This window comes from Sphaerodactylus townsendi, linkage group LG02 (genome assembly GCF_021028975.2).
Source record: "Sphaerodactylus townsendi isolate TG3544 linkage group LG02, MPM_Stown_v2.3, whole genome shotgun sequence".
Lineage (NCBI taxonomy): Eukaryota > Metazoa > Chordata > Lepidosauria > Squamata > Sphaerodactylidae > Sphaerodactylus > Sphaerodactylus townsendi.
Window position 1 is genome coordinate 171665398 of NC_059426.1, and position 26346 is coordinate 171691743.

A 26346-nucleotide genomic window follows, 5' to 3' on the forward strand; every position below is an offset into this window, starting at 1 on the left:
ATTAAGGCGGGCTCTCGGCAGCCCCGTTGCTTCCCCACCACGTGTGATGCAAGCTGCATCCTCATTGGCAGGGAGCACCCTGCTGGATCATACCATTCTGTAACTACCAGCAGGGCTTATTTGTGGAGTAGGGCTTATATTTTAGCCATCCTCCAAAGATCCTGAAAAATCATGATAGGGCTTATTTTCAGTATGACTCCTTAGTTAGATTTAGAGGTGTCCCCTGTGCCCCATATTCCACCCTGGGGGCTCGCCCACATTATACCGACCACCCAATGGGTCCATTGTTTATGTTGTCATCATCTGATTTGAGGTCGGAGGTTGGAGCTGGTTGTCATTTACGTTTTAACTGGTATTTTAAAATGTTTGTTTCCCTGATCATAATTTAATGTGATTGTTTTATTGGTCGTACACCGTCCAGAGCCCTTTCAGGATGGGGCAGTATATTAAATCTGATATATAAGTATATAAATAAATAATCCTCCAGCAGATAGTATTGCCGAAGGCTTTCACGACTGGAATCAACTGGCAGTTACGGGTTTTCCAGGCTACGTGCCACAGTTTGGTAGTTTTTGCTCCTAAAGTTTCGCCCACATTGATGGCTGACATCTTCAGAGGCATGTCAATGGTGAGATGGGTTTCTTTCTACGGTAGAAACAGATTTCCCCATGCCTCTGAAGATGCCAACCAAAGATGTGGGTGAGGCGTAAGGAACAAAAACTATCATGGCCCCACAGCCTGGAAAACCCACAACAGTCTATGGCAGACCTCTAGGGGGGGAGCGTAAAATGTGGAAGTGTGGTGTGTCTTCTGTAACAATGGACTTGTTCAAATAGGCAAAGAGCTTTTGTCTCTTCCACTGAAACAAGGCTCCACTGTTAGCACACCAGAGTCATGGGATCCGACCTAGTGTTTTGCGAGGAGGAGGGATTTCTGTTGCGTATGTTGACTGACTGAATAAAAAGCAAGCACTTAAGCAACACTCCATGCCCTTGGGAGAAGCTGAAGTTGCACAGTTCTGGTTGGTGAGTCAGCACGGGCAGGCAAAGGAGCATAACCGAAGGGGTGTGTCCCACAAACGCTCCATGGTTAGCCTAATGTCACCGCATTTACTGGCTTTCTCTGCTGCTCTGTGTGCAGGGGAGTGAGAGGGGCGGTGCCAATGAATTAGGATTTCCAAACGCAGCTGAAACAAGAAGCCGCTTGCAATACTAATTGCAGTGGGTAAGTCAGGCACAAGCGAAGATAGAGACTCGGGTTATTGTGATGTCTGGGAACAGCCGAAAGATTATACAAAGCAAGCTACCATTTTCTTCTCCTGCTCAATCCTTTCTGTATGTCAAAACTGCCTCTGCACCTTCACAGCACTCGATGATGACAGGAAGCAGGAAATTAGGGTCCTGTGGGGTAACGGCTCCTCCCACACTTTAACAGGAGAGCGATACACAGATCAGCAACGGACAAGCACAAGCTGAGACGAGTGGGGTATATATAGCAGGGGATCTACACAAATCCAGCTTGTCCTTAAGGCTCCTGCGCACCAGCCAAATGGCACATTTTGCCCAACGAACAAAACGGAAATCAATCTTACAGGCTGCTTCTTTGCTTTTCACCGTGCTGCACGCTAGGGCTGAAAGGCCTGATAGAAACATTTTCAATACATAAAAATAACGTTTCGTCAAAGGCTTTCACAGCCAGAATCAGCTGCTTGTTGTGGGTTTTCCAGGCTGAGTGGCTATGGTCTTTGCTGCTGACGTTTTGTCCGCATTTATGGCTGGCATTTTCAGAGGCGTGTCGTGGCAAGAGGTATTTCTGACACACCTTCCCATGACAGGCCTCTGAAGATGCCAGTCGTAGATGCGGGCAAAACATCAGGATCAAAAACTCAGATCATGGCCATGCAGCCCAGGCAACACACAACAGTCAAACAACAATTAAGCCACAACATGGACTAATTAACAGAGCACTGGTTACTTGTTTCTAGGAGTGGTCATGACGGCACCAAAGTCTATTGCAGGGACGGCCATGCTGGCAGGGGCTGATGGGCATTGTAGTCCATGAACATCTGGAGTGCCACAGGTTGGCCAACCCTGGTCTATTGCATCTCTTGTAGGGAAGAGAGGCTTCTTTCCCTATGCGATCTGGCATGGTGCTTCAGAAGGCTACCGTACGAAGACTGAATTAATCTAGATCACTCCCCTTACCCATCTCCCTACAATTATCTCAAGGAAAAAAATATGTTTGCATAAATAAATTCTTTTCTTTGCAGGTGATCATGCCATAGTGCAAGATGGAAGCAACTTTCCAATACAGGATTCAGTTCTGGAATATGTGCATTCATACGTAGCCAAACTGTCTTCATTCTCAACTCTCATTTTTTTTCCTTTATGGATGTCCCTGTGGGCAAAACACGTCTGTCATATTTGATTGAAATTTGATATGGATGGAGTCGATATAAGTTCTTGGAGGGTGGGGAGGAGAACATTCGCAATGATTGTTAGGTAGTACTGATCTAGTCTTTACTGGGCTGTAATTAAACACAACAAATATCTTATTATTTGACCTGTCAACAGACGGTTTTATTTTTAAACCAAACAACGCTTAATATTCAACCTAGTTTGATTATCGAATTCTTGTTGTCTAAATGTAAGAGGAATGAGATAGCATAAATTCCTTGGTGAACACTGAGATAATTGTTCCAAAACAATGTATGATTCAGGTATTAATAGTCAACCGGAAAAGAAAAAAATGGTGCAAAGGGAGACACTATAAATGCAACGGCTTAATATTGCTATTTTAGAACTAAAGGTTAGAAGGTAATGTATTTTACAACTATGCAATGTTCTCTCTGAATGATATTAGTGCTGTAACTTTGAGATCCAATGTATCAGAGCCAATACATCTACAGTTTATGGGTAGTTGTATTTTTAAATTTTTTTTGCTATATTTCCTCTTTGTCAATTATGTATGAGAAAATTAATAAAAATATTTTTAAAAGAGCATAGTAGAGACAGCTTCTGAAGGGCAAACTCTGCAACACAAAATGTAAGGACACACTGCCAATTCCTTGGACCACAGTTACTTATAATTCAAATTATAGACTACACGGATTTTTTGCAGGGACGTCCTTAATCAGCGATTTCTCACACTGTTCTAAATTTTCCAGTTTGGTACATCTCATATAGTTGTATACATGTCATATACACTATTGAAGAAAAGTGTGTTCAATTATTTACTGGGAATCCTCTTTCCTCATTTCCCTATGACAGTGATGGCGAACCTACAGCACTCCAGCTGTTCATGGACGATTCCCAATTGGCCATGCTGGCAGAGACTGATGGGAACTGTAGTTCATGAACATCTGGAGTGCCATAGGTTCACCACCACGGCCCTATGAGAACACTAAGATACAATCAGAACCGTGCACGTATTAGCGATTAAAACAGAGTTGCCACTATTGTGCAAGACAGGCAGGCTACAGTCAAAGTTTAGCCTATAATAAACACACGTCATACAGAGTATATTCCCATTATAAGCAAGTTATCATCATATGACCGTGATGCTGTTATTAATACACAAGAGACTGTTCCGCGCACCAAACTAGTTTATATAACCTTGGGGAAAACAGAGGAAGGGGAAAAGATGACAGCAAAAGACAGGTAGCAAGAGATGAATGTAAGCAAATGCAATTACTTAATTGGGCAGGCTGCAAATTATTCATTTTGTTGTTAAATCAGCAAAAGCAATTTAGGATGACATGAAAGTATTGCATATTTCAATTCCGCCCCCTCACATTACAGGGTTTTTGTCCCCCTGTGGTGTCAGATTTTCCAGAATTTTTATTTTTTTACATAGGGTTTATATTGTCAGCCCCACTCCAGATGTATTTATCATTTTTTTACAATCTGAATTTTCCAAGATATAGAAAGAGAGGTGATTTTCAGCTGTTTCCCTCCCCAAGCTATCACCTGTCTCTTCAGAAGCAAAATTTCTGAGGGGAATTTTGAGCTGCCAGAGGGGAAAAAAAACTATGAAAATTGCCCCTGCTCCTTAGTGAATGCAGAAATGCTTTAAAAATGTCTGCTGGAATAGCACTAATCAGTTTTTCCCCCAGCTGCCCTCATTATTTTCAAGAAACACCTCTCCTGTTCATCAAAGAGGGCAGCACGGTGAAAAGACTAATAAGCAAACTTTATCAAGATGCTCACAAGAACGTCCACACATATCCTCGCTACCACAACTATTTATTTGCGGCTAGTTTCTGTGTAAACTGTTACATGATTTCCTAAACCTCACTGCAGTCCCATACCGGCGGGCACAGGAAAACGAAAACACCCTCATGAGGTTACAGTAATGGAAAAGTTTTCAGAAGGTATTTTCAGACATCATATCTACACCATGACAACCAAACCATTCGATGCGTCCAATGTTATCGTTGGTTTGTTTATGGAAGCAGGACACATGTTCTTTTAATACAGTCCCGATGATGTCAGCGCTAGAGATTTGGATAAATCATCAGATATTATCTGAGAAAGTTTTTAGACAGCTATTTAAAAAAAAATAAACTACCCACAGTCTCAGAATTGGCTGGTAGGGGAGATGAGAACCAGAGTTTTAAAAGTAACATACAAGGGATGTGACGAAGACCCCCCCAAATATTTTTAGTGTTGCCTGCCATGCTATAAAGCGACGTGATGACAAATTGTTACAAAGGCTATTCCAGTGATTGCATGCATGCTTTGTGGAGGCTGCCAACACCGGAGAGTAAATATAGCTTTTAAAAGCACCCCTCAGACAGGAAAGCGTAGGACTATATGGTCAATGTCATCACGGTACAAGATCAACAGAGTATCTTAAGCCTCTGCATCAAGGCAATTTCTTTTAACCATTCGCTCACACTCTATACTAAGACACGGTGACGCAGCAAAACTCGCACGCCGTGCTAGCAAACAAGTTAGCTCCAGGAGCTGCATAGGGACGAGGGAACTTTTCTTGAAGTTGACTATTAATCCGTGCATCTGAAGGCAAGACAGAACTGAGTGTTGATCTCCAAAAGTTGCTGGGATGATGACTGAATCAGCAGCTTGTCCAAGTACAGGTGGAGGTGAATGTAGCTCTGTTTGAATAGAACTACAAGATTCACCTGCTACTTAGAGAAAACCCTCAGGGCTGATGACAGCCCGAATGCAACGCCTTGAACTGTATGTGGGTTTTGTTCACATAGTACCAGAGGAACTTCTGGTGTCCAGGAAAGATAGGGATATGGACTTACACCTCCGTCAGGTCGACTGATTTGAGGAACTCCCCGGGTTGGAGGCATTCTGCAACTGACCTCAGAGTTTCCATCTGGAAAGATCTTAATCTGACAATCATGTAGTGAAGAATATCAAGTAAATGCCTTCTCCTCTTCCGGAAGGTGGCACCAGCTCAATCACTGAAATGTCCAGTAGATGCCATATTGCAGAGAGGGTTCTGTTTCTTTTGACTCAGTTTAGTGATGGGGGGAGATTAATATCCAATCTGGTGGCAGCCAAAGACATTCTATTTTGTACCCTAAGGATACAGCTTTAAGGAAACGAGATCTCCATTGTGGAGATGACGATTCTCTTCTGCCAGTAGCTGAATCGTTTTATGAGCCCATACAATGGAAGCTCTGGATACAACGGAGGCAGTGGAAGATGCCCAGATAGTCATGGCAATGGCCTTGTGCTTTCTTCAGGAAGTCAGGTCAGCGCATCGATCTAGATCAGTGGTGGCTAACCTTTGGCACTCCAGATGTTATGGACTACAATTCCCATCAGCCCCTGTCCTTGATATGGCCCTCGTCATCCTCCAGCAGGAGTCCAGCCGTTTGGAGCATAGCCACTGAGGCATCCACGAGTGGTACTTGTAGAATTTCTTCTGCATAGCAAGAAGCGTATACAGCTTCACAAAATTAGGGAACTGCCTATTAGCCATAGGCATCTCCAGTGATGGGATTCAAATAATTTAACAACTGGTTCTAGTGGTGGGATTCAAATAAATTAACCACTGTTTGTTTACAAACACCATTTTAACAACTGGTTCTGCTGAATCCCACCATTGGGTGTCTCCCATTTCACCCTGAGTTGGGTTTCAAAGAACTGGGGGAAGGGGAAAACTTTTTTGATGGTACCGACTTGGGGGAAAAAAAATCTTGGTCCTCCTTGTGTTTTTCTGATGTCAGGCTTGGGCTGGTCCTCCTCCCGCTGGGGACCCTTCAATTATAAGGCAGTCATGCATTTTGACAATAAGTACTGATAATCGTCATATCTAAAAAGCAAGCATCCTGTTCAGGGACGTTGAGTTCCTCAGAACCCTGCTGATTATCTGAAAGGAACTCGCCCGTCTCTCTGGATTCTGCCTCACTCTCAGGTGAGTCACGAGGGTCTCTACGGGGTCTAACATGTGGCCATTTTGGGCAGCTTCAGTCAGCCAATGCTTTTCTCTTTCCCCAGGAACAGGTCTTTTGGGAGTGGTCTCCCAATGAGGAGGGGATGGGGAGGGAGGGCTAGGGGTCCAGGATTCCAGTTTGGGGATCCCGTCTAATGAGAGACTTGAACTAGTCTCTTAAGGTCTCTTCACAAAGGAAAGGAAATCCAGTGGAGAGGATGGAAACTGGGTTACAGCTACATTACCCTCCCGGAAAGCGGTGGTGTGTACTCCTGAAATGGTTGTAGGACAGCTGTAGTCAGCCCTGAAGTCCTTTGCTGGACCCTGCAATCTACCAGAGCTCCTGGAGACTCGGGAATGGAAGGATTCCTTGGCAGTGGCCATTTTGTGTACCTTGTAGGTTTTCTGGCTGGTGGGCTAAAATGGTGACCGTGACTGAGGCTGCCTGAGAAGGTGAACCCGTCGAGTTGGAAGAAACTTCTGGCATGATGGGATTCTCCATGTTGTTGTCAGAGAGGAAATCAGAATTGGCCTCTCTGTGTATGTTGACCAGAAAAAGGCAAAAAAGCCTGGATGGGGCAAGCTGCGTTAAAGCGCCAGCAGTCAATTCTCCTTCCCCAGCTAGGGTGCCTTGACAGAGAAACAGAGGAAGAAGAAGGCTAAAGGAAAGGAGAAGACATGGGGGGGGGGGGGATGACCAGAAATGGATCACAAAATGAAAAGGATCAGAGAGAAAAAGGCAAGGAATTGAGGAACACAGGCAAACTAGATAGCTGCTTTTCCCCTTGAGGCAAAAAAGCACCTGAGGAGCCGGGGGGGGGGGGGGGGATTCCACCAAACAGGAAGGGGAAAGATTTCCTGTCACATTGGATGGTGAGAATCATCCACCTTGAGCTCAGAGGGAAAAAGGAACTTGAACATTTCTGCAGGTGTATCTATAGGTAACCCCCATGCAATGCTTGTCACCCACACAACTGATGTGAAGCATACATAAAGGGGCACCAACACAGAGGGAGAATGCGACATGGAATGCAGCAACGCTAAGTCTGACAAGATCACAACAGAATTATACATTATATATCATTTTTACCAACTTTTTTGTGTTTTTAAACAGGATGCAGCTGCCCGGGCTACTATTTACTTAAGCTCCATTTTTGCGCTGATAAACACTACCCTTCAAGCTGCCTTTACTTGTACTGGAGGAAACGTAGGAGTGCGCACAAATTTTCTGCAGGTGGAGTAACAGCAGTTTAGGTATGGTGGGTGATTTTCGGGAGCAAGATGAAAAAGGGGGAGGAGTTTAATATTTTACTTCACCTTTCAACTGCAGCTCCGGCAGTTTTATTCTGTAACCACTCTGTAACTCTGCCCCTAAATAAAAATTGTGGGGGGGGGGAAGGGGGGGACAAAAATAAAACCCTATAAATGTGAAAGTAGAAACATCCTAGAAACGTGAAGGCAGAGGAAAAATTGACGGCTTTTCTCTTTTGCCACCAAAAAGCATTTTTCAAGCATCGGGGGAAATGTGTTCTAACTGGAATGGGGAACTACGTAAAGTTTCCAAAGATATGCCTGTACAGTCACAAGCAGCAGTTTTCAGAAATTCTCTAAGGGGCTTTCTCTCATTCTGAATGCTTCTTGTTTCCCCCTCACTGATTCTCCTGCTTTTGTTTAATAAACAAAACTTCTGCCTTTGTTCAGCAAATATGACATGAACACATCAGCAATTCAATCAACAATACACAATCTTTACCCACATCTCTTTTCAGAATGCATCTTTGCCCTGTAACAATCCCACTCCCATGCTCTCTTCCTCTTTAATTCTCTCCCCAGCGCTCCAAGACAAATCTTGGCATTCATTCTCAGCAATCTAAGAACTGAGAATAAGTCTTTTGTAGGGCAGAGCAGCAGCCAGAGGTCTTTGGAGCTCTGCGAATGCAACCAGAACTAGCCGAGTTGACCAACTCCAGTTCCATTCGCAGAGGTCAATGATGAAGTGGAGTTCTCCGGGATGTATTGGATTGCCCCGGCTCAGACAAGTTCTCGGCAAATTAAGTTACGGCCATGTTTACACATGTTTCTGCTCTCCGCACATGACATTTAGAGGGAATAATTAGAAGGGTGTTCTCAACTGCTCCAAAAGATAATGAGGCAATAACTGGAAGCCATTTTCTTAGGTAAGCTGGTCGCATCACAAAAAGGTTTATATAGGTCAAAGCCACCACCCTGAATCTGGAAGAAAATGGGAAGTCAGCTGAGAACAGCAATACAACAAGCAGATCACGGTCTGTTAACAACCAAGGCATTAAGACACTTTAGTAGGGTAGCCCAATGTAGAGCGTCCTATGTCAACAGGAGTTCAAGATTGTGAAGACTCATATGGTCAATTATCAGGCACTGAGTGAAAGTGTAGGGGAAGCAACCCCTGCCAACATGCTAGGATAAAACAAAAATTAAAAAGTCCTTCCCCTCCTTGCATGCCACTCCCTCCCCTCCTTGCATGCCACCCTATCCCTCCCTCCCCCTCCCTTGCATGCCATCACAAATGTTTATGACAAAGGAGGAAGAGCAAACGGCTAAACGTAAAAAGCCAATCAAATGTCTGAAGACATCAAAATCAGAAAACCAGCAAGAGGGGAAAGAGCTAACTTAAATAAAAAAGAAAGATGGGGTTAAAATGGCCACGACCAACTACAGGAAGTGACCAAAAGCTTCTTCCTGCCTCGTTGACGAGTGGTGGTGAACAACCCACAAGACGGCCCCCACCATCCAGGAGATCACAGACCCATGAGCTTGGAAGGGGCCACATAGGTCATCAAGAAGAAGAAGAGTTTGGATTTATATCCCCACTTTTTCTCCTGTAGGGAGATTCAAAGGGGCTTACAATCTCCTTGCCCTTCCCCCCTCACAACAAACACCCTGTGAGGTGGGTGAGCTGAGAGAGCTCCAAAGAATTGTGACTAGCCCAAGGTCACCCAGCTGGCGTGCGCTGGAGTGCACACGCTAATCTGGTTCATCAGATAAGCCTCTACAGCTCCAGTGGCAGAGCGGGGAATCAAACCTGGTTCTCCAGATTAGAGTGCACCTGCTCTTAACCACTATACCACATTGGCTCTCAAGTTAGCTGCGTGCATCCCTGATAAGTGTTTGTCCAGTCGCTGCTTGAAGATTGCTAGAGGGGGGCAGCCGATTCCACCACTGAACCACTAACACTATAAAAAGGTTTTCCCCCAATATCAAGACGGTGTCTTTCCGTCCATCATTTAAACCCACTGTTGCAAGTCCTCTCCTCTGGAGCAGCAGTGGTGTAGGAGGTTAAGAGCTCATGTATCTAATCTGGAGGAACCAGGTTTGATTCCCAGCTCTGCCACGTGAGCTGTGGAGGCTTATCTGGGGAATTCAGATTAGCCTGTGCACTCCCACACACGCCAGCTGGGTGACCTTGGGCTAGTCACAGCTTCTCGGAGCTCCCTCAGCCCCACCTACCTCACAGGGTGTTTGTGACACACTTTCAAATACTTCAAGAGAGCATTCATGATACTCACACCTGAAACACTGTGCTGAGGGGAATGCAGCTAAAGGACTATGTCTCAGGATTAAAAGGAATGATTAAAAAAACATGACAAATTAAAAATAGCAATTAAGGGAAATGGTGGCATTTATCCAGAAGTTATCAAATCTCATACACATTAATTCTTTACAATGGGTGTGAGAATACAACTAAGAAGCAGGGTATCTATTATTCACACAGAAGACCCCAGCGTTCACTTCCTAGCATCTTCACTTCAAAGGTTCAACTACTAGAAGGTAATGTGAGTAACTTGAAACCCTGGAGAGCTATTGTCAGTTACAGAAGCCAATGCTGACCATTGTCCTGAATGCATATGAAGCAGCTTCATGTGTTTATGTAGAAGATAACATATGTAAAATCACCAGCCAGCTTTCCTGGCCGCCTTCCAATTCACAAAAGAAGATATTGAGGTTTTAGTTTTTCGAAAACACGTACAGTTAAATGTCCTGCAGCAGCAAAACACCCGTTCGGTGTTAGGAAAAAAGTTTAAAGTATCATAAAACCAACGTGCGGTTCAACCACATTCCCATTTTTGCCCATCTTTAAAAGGATGCAGAGCCACAAAAGGCAAAGGGCACACACAATGATCAAGGAACTGCAGCATTGCTCTCATACAAAAGACTAAAAAGGTTGTAGCTGTTTTGCTTAGCAAAGTAACAGATTAACATGCGTACATTCTGACTGGCTTCAGGTCACACATAAGCAAATGCTTCATCATGTAATATAATTTATATCCACTACGGCAAATTTGTGCGACTTCTCTCAGGTTACTTTTAGACCAAGATGATGACACAAACTAACAGAAGGTAAGTTATCACTCCTAGCAAAACAGTATATATATCCCCTGGCAGAATACAGCAGTTTCAACTATTAGAAACAGGAGGAGCAAAAATTACCAGCCCATGGCCACATATCCCAGAAAACCCACAACAGCCAGTTGATTCCAGCCAGGAAAGCCTTTGAAAATACTTAGCTATCTCTCTCTAACACATTTTACTTATACATTAAGTACTTCTAACACAGTGATGGCGAACCTATGGCACGAGTGCCACAGGTGGCACTCAGAGCCCTCTCTTTGGGCACGTGCACACAGAGTTCATCATGTGGGGAGGGGGCAGAAAAACACCCCCCACACACATACACCCCTAGGCAGGCCTGGGCCGCTGGGAACAATGCCCCACAGCGAGCAGGAAGGGCTGGCGGGCCTAGTACCTGTGCTTCGGGTGGCTGATGACTGAGAGGGGGCAGAGGAGGCAGAGATGCTAGAGAGGCGCAGAGCGGTGCATGCGGGACTTGCTGGAGGCTAGAGCAGGCTGACCCCTGCTCGAGCAGGTGGGGCAGAGGCAGGGGGTGGGGTGAAGGCACTGGAGCAGTACAGGGCAGAGCGGCAGGTGCATGCAAGACTAGAACCTCAGTATTCAGGTTAAATTGCCATATTGGCACTTTGCGATAAATAAGTGGGCTTTGGGTTGTAATTTGGGCACCCGGTCTCGAAAAGGTTTGCCATCATTGTTCTAACACCTTCATAATCAAGCAAACTGATTTCACTTTCTACACAATATGAAAACTACAACATTGATGTAGCTGTAAATCATAGTTAATAATAACAGGAAGTTTATCAAAAATGAAATTCAAAAATTAGTTTTGGGCATTTAGGACAGCAATCAAGCCCATGAACTATGCTACAATTGTCTGATGTCTGTTAACACAACTGTTCTTTTAATGATGCAGCGAAAAATGGGAAATCAGCAGTTTTGTTTTTAAGTCCAATGCACTGTCGCATTCATTTCACTTAACAAGGGCCATAAAGCAGGTTAAAACGATATCTCCCACTAAACTATCCAGTGGCCAGATGATCCAATAAGGTATTAATCTATGCTAAGACAATCATGTTTTAACTAGGTGCTTTTCCCTCTACAGCTTAACAACGGATTACCAGTCATGAGAAGTACGTTTTGTCATCGGCTGCCAGGTTTTCTAGCCTAAAATATCCCCAGCAATGACAAATAAATGTGAATCACAATATTCCAGCTCTCAGTCCAGAAAACCAACCAAATGTGTGAAATTAAGAACTAGGTATTTTAAGCCAGTGGAATTTCTTACATACTTCTAAATTTGGCTGACCGACACCCCACCCCCCCACCCCCACCCCCACCCTGGGACAGGCCCTCCTGACATGACCCCTCCTTTTTGCAGGTGGTTGGGGTGGGTAGGGAGAGTATGGAGGTTTTAGATTGTGTTGGGTTTTTAGGATGAGGCTTTATTGTTGATGAATTTTTATTGATGTGATTTTACAGCTGTATGGTTTTTACTGTAACCTGCCCTGCGTCCACGGTAAAGGGTAGGGTATTAATGTAAAGAAACAGGAAACAAAATTAAAAATAAATTAAAATGTGCAGAGTAATATTCAGCTGAATTAAAGTCAAAATAAGACAAGATATATCATTTTACCTACATCATCTACTCTCAAGCAAGTATTACCATCTAATAGACAAAGGTAGAAATTGGAAAAGATGGATAGCCACGTCCACTTTAGTATATGTTCACTTTATCATGTAAGTTTTAAGCTTTGTTACAAGTGTAATGCTTTAAAAAAATATGGACTGTCCCACACAAGAACTGTGTGTTCACTGCAGTCAAAATGCTTCCAAACAGGGATATTTCTATTCCAAGAATGTTGTGCTTGATCACTGGACACATTTGAAAATGTAGTTTCATAATCTTTTTTTCTTTTGTGCCATCAAGTCATAGCTAATTTATGAGGACACTCTAGGATTTTCAAGGCAAGAGACATATGAAGGTAGTTTGCTACTTCCTGCCTTCAGGTCACAACCCTGGTATTGCATGGAGCAGTGGTTCTCAACCTTCCTAATGCCGCAACCCTTTAATACAGTTCCTCATGTTGTGGTGACCCCCAACCCTAACATTTATCCATTTTACAGATGGAGAACACTGATGCAGAGAGTCTTAGGCGATCCCTGTGAAAGGGTCATTCAACCCCCAAAGGGATCCCGACCCCCAGGTTGAGAACCACTGGCATGGAGGTTACCCATCCAAACACTAACCAGGGCCAAACATCCTTAGCTTCTGAGATCTGACAAAATCAGGCTAGCCTGGGACTATCCAGGTCAGGGTAGAGAAATTCTGATGTGTATCTCAGGAAATCAACAGATGAGGAACTGAAGGAGTACAAAAAATATGGATAACAAACCATGGAGCTTTTGACTTCTGGGTTCAGTTCCACGAGGCTTCTTCAATGTCCAAGTGCTTTCTCAGTAACTACAAGCTCTCACATTTTAATACAAATTCTTTCCCAACCCTCTAGAACTCAGGAAGCAGCCTCCCGCCCCGCTCCCCCATCCCCAAAAAACACTTCTCTTGGCTCTTACTGCTGACCTACTATTTCTTCTCACATATGAATGCTCAAATCCTCTGTAGATGAAGTGATTTTTCTAAAAGGAGCTGACCTATACAGTAAGACACAGCCCACCTAACTTGATTGCCTCACAGAAAAGTAATTCCCATTGGTTGACTCCCTGAAGATTTTATTTATGGACTACATTTATATCCTGCCAAAGCAACATTGTTCTCGTCTCTTCCATTTTATCCTCACAACACCACTGTGATGTAGGTCAAGCTGAGAGCACGTGAGGGATCCAAGGATGCCCAGCGAACTTCCCAAAATCTCAGGAAGCGCCTAAGAATTTGAAGACATTTTCCATTGTAGTTCAGCAAATTTCTCCTTGAAATATCAATTTTGGTGATTCCAGTATCCAGGAAATTGAAATAATTTAGGAATCCAGTAGCAATTTAATATTGTTACCTTTCATTCTATCGTATTTTTAAAAACCTGACTTAAAAATCGCTGAGGAGGCAAAAACAAAGGATGATCTCACTAGGAAATGTGGGCAGGCGACTATATGATACACGCCTGGATAACAAATTACCGTATATACTCATGTATAAGTCAAATTTTTCAGCACATTTTTAATGCTGAAAAAGCTCCCCTCGACTTATATGCGGGTCATTAAAATTTTTGTGTGTTTTTACTTTGCCGGCCAGCAAGGGGTGCAGTTTTTATGCTAGCGACACCAAAATTGCAGGGTACCCTCAGAAGACACTCCTGATGATACCAGCCAGGTTTGGTAAAGTTTGGTTCAGGGGGGCCAAAGTTATGGACCCCCAAATGAGGTGCCCCCATTCCCCATTGTTTTCAAGGGGATCTATTAGTAGATGGGGCTACCCTTTTGAGGGTCCATAACTTTGGACCCTCTGAACCAAACTTCACCAAACCAGGCTGGTTTCATCAAGAGAGTCTCTTTATGATACCAGCCAGGTTTGGTGAAGTTTGGGTCAGGGGATCCAAAGTTATTGACCCCCAAAGGGGATGCCCCATCCCCCATTGTTTACAATGGAAGCTAATAGTAGATTTTCCATTTCTGATAATATCCCTCTTAAAATCTAAGTTGGGTTACATTTGGACATACAGATGATGATGAGAAATCCAGTTTTGGAGGATTTTAACTCTTTTAGCTTGGTTGCTGGTTGAGCTAAGGTTTTTGTACTTTTAAAGTTATTGTTGATACCATATTGTTCTTGTTGACCCTCTTTTCCACTTACAGAGCCAGTTTACTGTTTTTTCTTTGAAATAAATATTCAAAAACATTTAACCTACTGATGCCTCAATTGATGTAATTTTATTGGCATCTATTTTTATTTTTGAAATTTACCAGCAGCTGCTGCATTTCCCACCCTCGACTTATACGCGAGTCAATAAGTTTTCCCAGTTTTTTGTGGTAAAATTAGGTGCCTCGACTTATATGCGGGTCGACTTATACGCGAGTATATACGGTATTCTCATACGTCTTTCCGCAACATCTTCATTTGAAACGTTACAGAATATTTACAGACACTTTGATTTAAAGTGATTTTAAAAGTTAGTATTTGCTTAGTTTTCAGGCATTGCTTCTCTCAGGACTGACTAGTCCCTTTTACAAAAACTGCACATAATACAGCATGAACTGACAAAGGAACATTTCCTTGAGTTTTGATCCATGCTACCGTGTTTCCCCAAAAATAAGCCCTATCATGATTTTTCAGGATTTTTGGAGGAGGCTTAAACTATAAGCCCTACTGGTAGTTACAGATCAGGATGGTGTGATTCAGCAGGGTGCTCCCTGCCAATGAGGATGCAGCTTGCATCACACGTGAAAGGGAAGCAACGGGGCTGCCGAGAGCCCGCCTTTATGAATTGTGAAGGTACCGTATTTCCCCTAAAATAAGGCCTACCCTGAAAATAAGTCCTAATGCATCTTTTGGTGCAAAAATTAATATAAGACCCTGTCTTATTTTCGGGGAAACACGGTGCACAAAGCACAATATTGCCTGTATCCAGCAAGGGCAATACACATATATAATTGGCTGAAAATCCATATGCCCCCGAACATTCTAACACGGCTTTGGAAAAGAGCAAGTGTTCATCATCTCTTTAGCCAGCTATCCCTAGCTCTGTATCCAGCTTGACTTTGATGCAAATATGTGGAAGTAAATTATTCCCACTTAATACAATTCCATCAAATGTACTTTAAAGCCACAATTACCTCAATGGGACAATTAAGAATGGACTACCACCACCACCACCACCACCCCCCCCCCAGCAAGTTCTACCTCTGAAAACACAAAACATGCCTCCCAGGTGACTTTTCAGCGTTCCTGCTTCAAATGCTATATATTGCTTGTGTGGATAGGTAACTTGCACACACAAAAAGAGAGAAGAGCAGCAGGTAACCTGTGAACCAGCCCCAAATTTGAACGTAGAATGATTCAATTTATTTCCCGCCATAGCTCTAATCCTGGAGTACTCCATCTGTGGAGTACACCTCCCCAGGGAAGGGAAAGACAGTTTCCTAGGCCAAACTACAAATTGTTTATCAGTATTTTAAAGGCACAACATTTATTTCCACAGAAGCGTTTGTGTTCATTTCAGTGAATGTGCATTTTTAGTCCACTCGAGAGCACTGGGTTTGCATTTTTAGGCCTGAGGAAACACCCATCCAAGACGCCCTAAGTCGCCTCCAGGAGAATGCAAACTCACCCTGTCTAAAGTTTAGGGAAGATTCATGGGAGGTGTGGGTCAAACGATGTTTCCCAAGGGACGTGTACTACTGAAAAGTTTTAAGAACGCTTCTCCGTTCACTAAATTATTTCTAGGATCACCATGACAGACAGACTAAACGGCTTCTTCCTTACACCGTGCTGACAGCAACTATACAAACTTTGCAGAGTTCTACCTTTGCACTGTATTTTGACTCCGAACATGTTTATTGTGTCTGTAGACTGCTGCATAAGTTGATAAGACATAGATAGCACTTCCAAGAGGATAAGCTCGCTCTCCTTTGCAAACAACCGAGCCTGGTCTTGTTCAAACAAAATACATTGTAGTCATTAGCTGCCTACGTTACAAGTCAGATGTTGGTTTAAATCTATACAATTGTAAAAACCATCGCAAAAACTGTACAATGTTCATCCTGTTTCGTGTCCAGGAAACTATCATTAGAGGAGTTACATCCTGATTTGAAACAATTTATATCTAAGTTTTGGACATACTGGGCATACACTTGAATCACAGGCTCAAAGCTTTTAGAGTAGTTTCAAGACTCAACATACTGTAAGGGGAAGGGAAGCATACACATTTAATACTGTGCCAGAACTGCAGTCTAGGCCAGGAGCTTCAAACGTCCAGACTCTTGAAAAGGCTTATGAGGCCCATGAACCAGTTCAGGGTTTGATTCACTGCTCCTCCACATGAGTGGCAGATTTTTTTATCTGGTAAACTGGATTATTTCCTCCTCTACATGAAGCCTGCTTGGTTACACTGGGTTAACCGCCATTCTCTCAGAACTCTCTCAGCCCCACATACCTCATGTCTGTTGTGGGGAAAAGAAGGGAAAGGAGCTTGTAAGCTGCCTTGGTGTCTCCTTATAGGAGAGAAAGGCCGGGTATAAATTCAAATGCTTCTTCGCTGCCATCCTTCATACCTTCAAGGTGGGGTCTTCAAACTATGCCCCCCATTATATGTTCAGATGTTCATGAACTATAATTCCCAGCAGCCCTGCCACTTGGCCATGCTGGAAGGGGCTGATGGGAATTGTAGTCCACGAACATCTGGAGGGCCATAGTTTGAAGACCCTTGCGGCTTTGGAAAAGAGCAAGTGTTCATCATCTCTTTAGCCAGCTATCCCTAGCTCTGTATCCAGCTTGACTTTGATGCAAATGTGTGGAAGTAAATTATTCCCACTTAATACAATTCCATCAAATGTACTTTAAAGCCACAATTACCTCAATGGGACAATTAAGAATGGACTACCACCACCACCACCACCACCCCCCCAATTATAGCTAAACATGCTCAAGTTTGGCTGGAACATGTTCACCATATTCCAGGTAACACCACCAATCTCACTTAAATCTGTGGAACTGGCAGCCGAAACAAAGCACACAGGATAGGACATAATTTCTACTGTATTAGCATTCTATAACCTTAACCCACTCAATTTCACTGGTATGCTACTGCAGTCCTTTTATAACTCAGAGAATTCATATTAATTTTAAAGATAATCAACATTTGAATACTCAGCAGTTCAGATATATTCTGTTCACAACACTCCCACCAATGTTCAAGGTGAGTGAATATTGCAGTAATAAAAAGAAACCTCACTTTTTAAAAAGAATCACAAATTACAAACTGTGACTCAAGCTCAGAAAGCTGGTGAATGGACAGCCTATTGCTTGTCTGTGGTTGAATACTGGCAAGTGTTGCATGGAGTCACAGAGTTGTGTAAGGGGCAGCCAAACCTTTTGATTGCATCATGGTGCCCATCTAATAGCCAGAAGTGTAGGTTTTTTGCTCCCCAGCTCTTGAGAAATGAGAATACGTATGTACAGACTTCACTTTGAAGTAGGCGCTCTGCCACTCCCCTGCCTTAAAACCACATTTAAGAACCAAATAAATCTTCACTATCATTCCAGTAAAGTTCATGAATTAAATACTGAATCAATATTCAAAGTCATCTGAACATTCCTTCTCAGGAACAAGTCATGTACCAATGAATACAAGGATGAAGCTCTAGAAGCCAACCTAAGAAGTGGCATCTACAAGGAAGAACAGGTAGGTAGATGGGTGGGTGAGTGGGGTGGGAGTTTTTGTCCTGCTGTTTCTTAGGATAGGATGTTGGACATCTCCACTAGTCCCTTCCCTTCCTCATCCCACACAGAAAGGAAAGCAGAGCTGAGTTCTAGCCACTCTCTAGAGCAGTGATGGCAAACCTTTTTGAGACCAAGTGCCCAAATTGCAACCCAAACCCCACTTATTTATCGCAAAGTGCCAACCTGTCAATTTAACCTGAATGCTGAGGTTTTAGTTTAGAAAAAAACGGTTGGCTCCCTCTTCCTCCACCCCATCTGCTCGAGCAGGGGCCAGCCTGCTCTAGCCTCCAGCAAGTCCTGCATGCACCACTCTGTGCCTCTCTAGCATCTCTGCCTCCTCTGCGCGCCCCCATCGGGCAGCAGCCACCCGAGCACAGGCACCAGGCCCGCCAGCTGAGTCCTCCCTGCTCAGTGCGGTGCGCACACAGAGGCCCAGGCCAGCCTAGATGTGTGTGGGGGGGAGGTGATTTTCTGCCCCCCACATGACGAACTCTGTGTGCGCGTGCACACAAAAAGGGCTCCGAGTGCCACCTCTGGCACCCGTGCCATAGGTTCGCCATCACTGCTCTAGAGCATAAGTGTCAAACTCAGTCCCTCTAGGTGTTCATGGACTACGATTCCCATCAGCCCATGCCAGCAGGGCCAATGGGTCATGCTAGCAGGGGCTGCTGAGAATTGTAGTCCATGAACATCTGGAGTTTGACACCTATGCTCTAGAGCAGTGGTGGCAAACCTTTGGCATTCCAGATGTTATGGACTACAATTCCCATCAGCCCCTGCCAGCATGGCCAATGGGCTGATGGGGATTGTGGTCCATAACATCTGGAGTGCCAAAGGTTCGCCACCACGGCTCTAAAGGAACATAACTTACACTCTCCTATTCCCAGTGTAATGCTAATTCTTCCAACAACAAGAACAGCAGGTACAAAGTATGACCTTGAGTAAAGATGTGAAAGCCCCCCCCCCCCCGCCCGCAAAAAAAAACCCAGAAGAATTAAGTAGTGGTCTGATCCACCTCTCCTTTCCCCCATTTTGAGAAATCTTGGGGGGAAACCTCCTGGGTACTATTTTTTGCCTGTTTTTGAAACAAGTGAAACGTAGAACGAAAAAATGTAGAATGGAAAAAATCATATGAATATAGAACCAGGATGTCTGTGTTATTCATTTACTTATTCTTGGCAATAATCAATACGTTTTAATGATAATTTAAATGCCCTAGTGTTTTCAAAGTCATAAAGTTTTGATATAGGCTGAACTTCATACTTACCATTACCATATCACTATTTTTGTCCAAATAGTTCGTTTGCTTGTCCGTACCACAATTTTTTAAAATTTACATTTTTGTTTTTTCCAGTCTCAGAAAGGGCAAAAATTAAGACATATCTGTCAAGGTGGCAAGGAAAGAAGCAGTCTGCCACTCTTTCTCTCTAATGTTGGGTGTATGTGCCATTTAAATTTCATAAATATGACAATTTGTACAATTTCATATGTTACCAAGTTATAATTAATGTGTTTTATATTGTGAAAGAAACAAAATACAGTTAGGTTTGATGGGAACTATCACATATATTTCCGATTCCCCCCAAATTTTCATCTTTTTCATGGCTTTAAGATGGCTGGAAATTCTACATTTCTAACACAGGGTTGAGCTCCATTTCCACTTCATCTGAAATATATCTATGTATTTGCATTGTTGTTAAAACTGCAATAACATTAATTCAGGGCTATTGAGACCAACTTTATAATTACCCTCTCCACGGAGCAAATAACTTGCTCTAAACAACTATTTTATTGGATCCCTTGAGGAAAACTGAAACACAGATGGAGATGAATAGATTAGTAAAATCCATACTCATCTGAAAAGATGAGAACATATACATAAAATGCATAAAGAACCAGTGCACAAGGATTACAAGAGCCAATGTGGTCTACTATGATAGAGATCATTTTTAGACCTAAGACAGGGGTCTGCAACCTGCGGCTCTCCAGATGTTAAGAACATAAGAACAAGCCAGCTGGTTCAGACCAAAGTCCATCCAGTCCAGCTCTCTGCTACTCGCAGTGGCCCACCAGGTGCCTTTGGGAGCTCACATGTAGGATGTGAACGCAATGGCCTTCTGCGGCTGTTGCTCCCGATCACCTGGTCTGTTAAGGCACTTGCAATCTCAGATCAAGGAGGATCAAGATTGGTAGCCATGTTCATGGACTATAATTCCTATCAGCCCTAGCCATGCTGGTAGGAGCCGATGGGAATTGTAGTCCATGAACAACTGGAGAGCCGCAGGTTGCAGACCCATGACCTAGGAAAACACTGTCGACACATACATGACAAATTTACTGTATGGCCTTCAGCTAAGGCACTATCCTTCAACCTCAGCTCCTCAGTTATAAAATGATAGAATCATAGAGTTGGGAGAGACCCCAAAGGCCATCATGTACAACCCCCTGCCATGCAGGAACACACAATCAAAGCACTCCTGACAGATGGCCATCGAGCCTCTCTTTAAAAACCTCCCAAGAAGGATTCTCCACCACACTCCGAGGTCGTGCATCCCACTGTTGAACAGCCCTTACTGTCAGGACATTTTTTCCTGATGTTTAGGTGGAATCTCTTTTCCTGCACCTTGAACCCATGACTCCTGGTCCTAGAATCTGGAGCAGCAGAAAACAAGCTGGCTCCCTCACCAACATGACATCCCTTCAAATATCTACCAAGTTAACAACTAATCAAACTAACAAGCATCAAGCACTTTCGTACGTTAAAACAAATAGACTTGGATCCATTGCAGCATTTCCAATGATGGAAAGATTTTCTCCTCACCCACTCAAGGCTGCTCTCCAGGGCAGGGGACCTTCAGGAGAATGTTTCCAGGAGCTTCGGGGACAGAGGAGACAGAAAGGAATGCTCTGTGGTAGGAAATCCTTTCGTGAGATCCAAGCTTTGATAGTCGCAATATAATCTGTACCGCTTTGTAATAAAAAATTGATTCTGAAAGCATATCATTGGAACAAAATGCAAAACAAATCAACTTTTAATGAAAAATGTTCCCTGCACAGGAGATTCTAAGCTTAGCTGGATTCAGACACACTCTGAAGCTTTAGAACTGGAAGCTGGACGGGAGGGGGGGTTCAACCAGAGCTAGTTTTTGGTAAAGATGGAGGGACATATAGAGACTTCCTGTCCTCCTTTAATACCTTAATCCTAAACATACTGTTTAGGTTTGAAGGCAATGACATTTGATGCCAGAAAGATATTTCATGTCAGGGAATTTAAAAGTCTAGAAGATTTAAAACAGAAAAAAAGAAAGTCTGCCACATGGGATCTGGCAGCAGAGGCCACGAACCCAGCTCCAAAGGGTATGAGGAGAGTTCTAAAATTATTTTGCCATGTTTAACATTAGTCTCTAGCTGTCATCTGCATGTATAAATATTCCACCCATCTGGCTCTTGAAAGAAAACAGAAACAGAGAGGACAATTACCTGGCTTCGCTACGCCTCTAAATGTTCACATATTCCACCACCCCCACCCCAAGATCTTGCTTCCAAGCACTTGCGTTTACTGCTCCTTACAACTTTATAAAGGAAAAGAAAGAAAGCTGACAGCTCTACAGGATAGGCAAGGCCCAAGAGGATCACAATCTTAATTTCATTCTTAGAGCCTGACAACGCCTTTAGCAGCACAGGCACTGCAGCAGTCTTGGTCTGCAGACTCAGGGGGAAAAAAAACTGCTAGGTCACATTTTGAGCTTGCTACTGTTGTAACGAAGAAGCCCTTTGTAAAACAAGAACATTAAGCTGCATAAACCGGTTAAGCCAGATCACAGACACAAACCGACAAAAGAGTGTCATGACTGAAAACTTAAGACATTAGGTAAGTTACAAATTATTCCCATAAAAGATACTCGCGCCTGCAAAATATAGAATTCAGACTAATTAATGCCTGAGCAGAGAATCCTTAATAAACACAGAGGGGCGATCCAAGTGAAAAGCCACATTAACTCGAAATAACTAATCAATCAGAAGCTTGATTGTCCCACTGAAGTAACTGCAACCAAACAACTGGGAACACCTACGCTTGCCGCTATTTCCACCTCCACTTTGGGTTCAATCCCCAAACCTGTGTTTTCAAAACACCCCCTATTGAGCAGAATTATATGCACCTCTGTCTTTAAAACTTTTGGCATCAGGGCGGTGTGTATTCTGCAGTCACACCACACAACCACATGACTGCCTCCTGGGCGCAGCCCTCAGCAGCCAGGTAACCATTTCCACCTCCACTTTGGGTTCAATCCCCAAACCTGTGTTTTCAAAACACCCCCTATTGAGCAGAATTATATGCACCTCTGTCTTTAAAACTTTTGGCATCAGGGCGGTGTGTATTCTGCAGTCACACCACACAACCACATGACTGCCTCCTGGGCGCAGCCCACATGACTGCCTCCTGGGCACAGCCCTCAGCAGCCAGGTAACCTCTGCTCTCTAGCCCTTTTTTATAACATTTATGGTTGTTATGGGAGGCTTGGGAATGGAGGAGCAACACTTTGGGAAATTCGGGGGTGAGATATGTAAGCAATCTAGTGTAGGACTTCTGTGGCCTGCATAACTTTCCCCCCTCCCAACTACTACCATAAATAGAGTATGCACATGTAAATCGTATAAACAAATCAGCTTGATTGGAAGAATTTGCCTAGGCTTTTCTGGATGCAAAATCTGAACGGCAGAATAGAAGTAGACCCAACCATAACAAGCAGGACAAATAAATGTAGAATTGCTTGGTAAAACATCACTTAAAAAGCTAATTTCAACGATGACACAAAAAAAGAGCTATTTAAATACTTCCAATATTTCACTGGGTGGTGATGCAATGTTCCCTTAAAACAACAGTCTCACACCCAGTTTGAATATTTGTAATATGACAAGAGGCAGTATATTTACATAACCCTTTTAGTTTGGGTTCCCAATCCCCCCCTCCCTTTCCCACATCTTTCAGTCAGCCACAAGCAGTTAGGTGGAGGGAGGGAATCGCTGAAGCAGACAGCTTTATAAATATTACAGATTTAGAAGTATATGCCTAGTGAAGTCGATTATTCAGCAGGGTGGGGTGCTTTACAACGAGATTCGTTTATTAATGGTTCTCTGAGCGATAGGAGACTGCTGAGCTAAAGGTAGGCTGGAGGAGGAAAATGTGTACTTGCAACCATTATTAATAAATCTTGGCAGCCAAGGAGGTCTTTCGCCCACCCCCGCTGCCACCACTGCCCTCCAGGGAAAGAAACAGACATTGCGCTACGTCACCACCAAAGGACTGGGCTGACAAGAACAATGAACACAGAGCAACCAAATCCCAACTTGGCCTTTTTCTTCAGGCATCTGTAGACTGATTAACTCGTGTTGTGAAGCCATGCTTACCTGGAAAACCAGCAATATGGAAACCGATATGGGCTTTTCCCTCCTTGTCAGTGTGAACAACATGATTTTTAGGCCTCCGGGCATCAGATGCCTAGCCAACCATGCTTATTTATTTTAAAACACTGTGAAGCATAAAAGTCTTATGTTGGCCGATTTAAAAAAGAAAACTGCCACTCACTGAATCACCTGATTTTGATTGACAATGCTGATGCTTTGTCATTACCTGCTTTTGAAACTCACATTACCACCAGTCACCAGTGAGGGAGGGAGAAAAGCCAGGCAGGAATTCACTGCTGCCTCTAAACGGCCATAGCTGTCCTCACCCCATACCCTAGCTGCTTCCTGTACCTCTTACTCCCTGCACTTTAAACTTTACATTGCAAGCTCCCCAAGACAGAGACCAGGTCTTTTTTGGGAGGGGGAGGGGAGAAAGGAGTGCCTGATGCATAAGGGAAGGAGAAAAGGCAGGTGGAAATATATTCACTTCCACCACTAGAACAGCCTCACACCTCTATCCCCCTTCCTACTCTTTCTTCCCTGAGCTATCCTCACCCTACACCCTAACTACTTCCCGTACCCCTTATTCCCTGTGCTATAAACTTCACACTGCAAGCTCCTCAGGGCAGAGACTAACCCTTTTTTTGGGAAGGAAGAAAGGACAGCAGGACATACAAGGGTGTGGGGGGGCAGGTGGAAACAAATTCACCCCCACTAAACAACCACAGCTTCCTCACACTCTATCCCGGCCCCCTTCCCTGCGCTTTAAACTTCACACTGCAAGCTCCTGGGGGCAGACACCAGCCCTTTTCATATATTTTTTTGGAAGTGAGCAGGGAGAAAGGAGTGTAGTGCTTCGAACCAGCGTCGTGCGCGATGGCGACGGCCGCCCATTTCAGAGCCATAAATAAAACCTGCAAGGAAAAGCGGGGAAGGAGAAAGCAAAACCTACCTACCTACCTTCCTTCGCGTGGGTGCGTGCGCGTGCAGGAATTCTTACCTACTTAATACGGACCTATCCAGTGGTTCAAAAAAAAGGACTCCACCAATGGCCCCCCCTTTCCAGGCGCCAGATGTTAGCAGGGGAGGGGGCAGAGGCTCCTGGGAGGAGGAGTACGACCTCCCCCGCCCCCGCCCCCGCGCAAGCAGGGTTCGCTTTTCCTCCCCTCTCCCTCCAGCCCGCTCGTTTACAGGCCCAGATCCAGCCCCAGGCGGCCTCCTCTTCCTCCCCCCACTCCGAAGCCCCGGCCCCCGCCGTGCACTCACCCCGCTGCCTGGGCGGCCCAAAGAGGAGAGGCGTCGCTGGAGGGGCGGCTGCAGCTCCGGAGCCACGGGGGAGCGGGCCTCGCCGCGACCAAGGCCTGCCTTGCTCAGTTCATTGGCACGGCGGAGGCGACGACAGCCGCCGCCGCCTCTCCTGCTCCCGCTCGTCCGCTCTGGCCCAACGGGGGCACCGAGCGCTCATCTCTCCCGCCCGGCCCGACCCACCCGCCCCCCGGCCGCCTTCGCCCCCCGCCGCCCCGGCCTTCCCTCGCCTCGCCGGCCGGCCGCGCCACAGAAAGCGGCTCCCTCCCTTTTCCCCTCAGCGCCGCTCCAGCGCCCCAGGCGGGCCAGGGCTCCGGCTACGCACGCGCAAAGACGGGGGGAGAGAGGAAAAACTCCCTGCACGCACCCCGCATGCGCAGAAGAGGGGGAAGGGAGGCAGCCCGCCCCGCGCTCCCGTCCGACCGGCGCCGAATGCGCAGGCGGCAACGAGAGGCCCCGCCCTCTTTTTTGTACGGCTGACTTTGCTAGCCAATGAGCGCCCCCGCCACCTCTTCTCTGCTACCCCCCCTTCCCCCCGGTTGTCGCTCGCTCGCTCGCTTTTTTAAAGCAACTGCGTCAACGGAGGGGGTTTGCTTCTGGCTTGCCGAATCTGGCGCAGCGAGAGACCCGGATGTGGGGAGGCGGGCGGGGAGGAGAGCGACTCGGAGTGGGAAGCGCTGGCTGAGGCCGGGGTTCTTATTACGTCACTCTTGTGGTCTACTGCGCCTGCGCGCTTCTCTCCGGCCTGAGGGAAAGAAAGCGAGAGAAAATGGCCTTTCAGGGCCTGGTTGGAAAGCTGTCGCCATCCCGCCTCCTCTCGCGCGCACGCACTGTGGCTGCCTTCCGAAGCGAAAGCTGCCACAAATGTGACTGTGATGCACCCAGTGAAAACGCACCGCACTATTAAAAGTTGCCAAATGACAAGCGCCTCCTTGCATTGTTAATTTCCAGGGTTAAGGTTGTGGAGGGAATGGTTCCTCACCTAGCAAAGGTGGATTACTTACCTCACAGCCCCTAGCTATTCAGTCATGAGGTGATCAGCTATTGACCCTCCACCAGAGAAAAAACTGCATGCAGTAATTAGCACTCGTAGATGCACATTTTAAAAAATGGACACAATTGCTATAATTTAACATGAAGAGGACAGATGGCGTGGTATACAGCAGTGGTGGCGAACCTGTGGCACAAGTGCAAGAGTGGTGGTGAACCTATGACACGGGTGCACTCAGAGCCCTCTCTGTGGGCACGCACAAACAGAGCGCCCCCCCCCCTCACATCTAGGCTGGCCTGGGCCGCTGGGCTCGATTATTAGCATTAAACCTAAGACCTAGTTTTGGGGAAGCAGCGTAGGCAACCCTGTTAAGCGCTGTTAAACCCCACTGATTTTCATGCAAAGAACGAAAGCGTGCTCCTTTACCTGGGAGTAAGCTTGGTTGCTGGCAATGGGG

The 26346-nt window shown here is 45.0% G+C and overlaps 1 protein-coding gene across 1 annotated transcript in view; it reads right to left on the bottom strand.

Annotated features, from left to right (window-relative positions):
• PPM1A (protein phosphatase, Mg2+/Mn2+ dependent 1A) overlaps window positions 1-25258 on the bottom strand; it is a 47475-nt gene extending 22217 nt beyond the window's left edge. The window contains exon 1 of the mRNA XM_048485843.1: window positions 24860-25258. The gene's annotated coding sequence lies outside the window, so the exon portion shown is untranslated. The remainder of the gene's footprint in view (window positions 1-24859) is intronic.
• Window positions 25259-26346: the final 1088 nt, after the last annotated feature.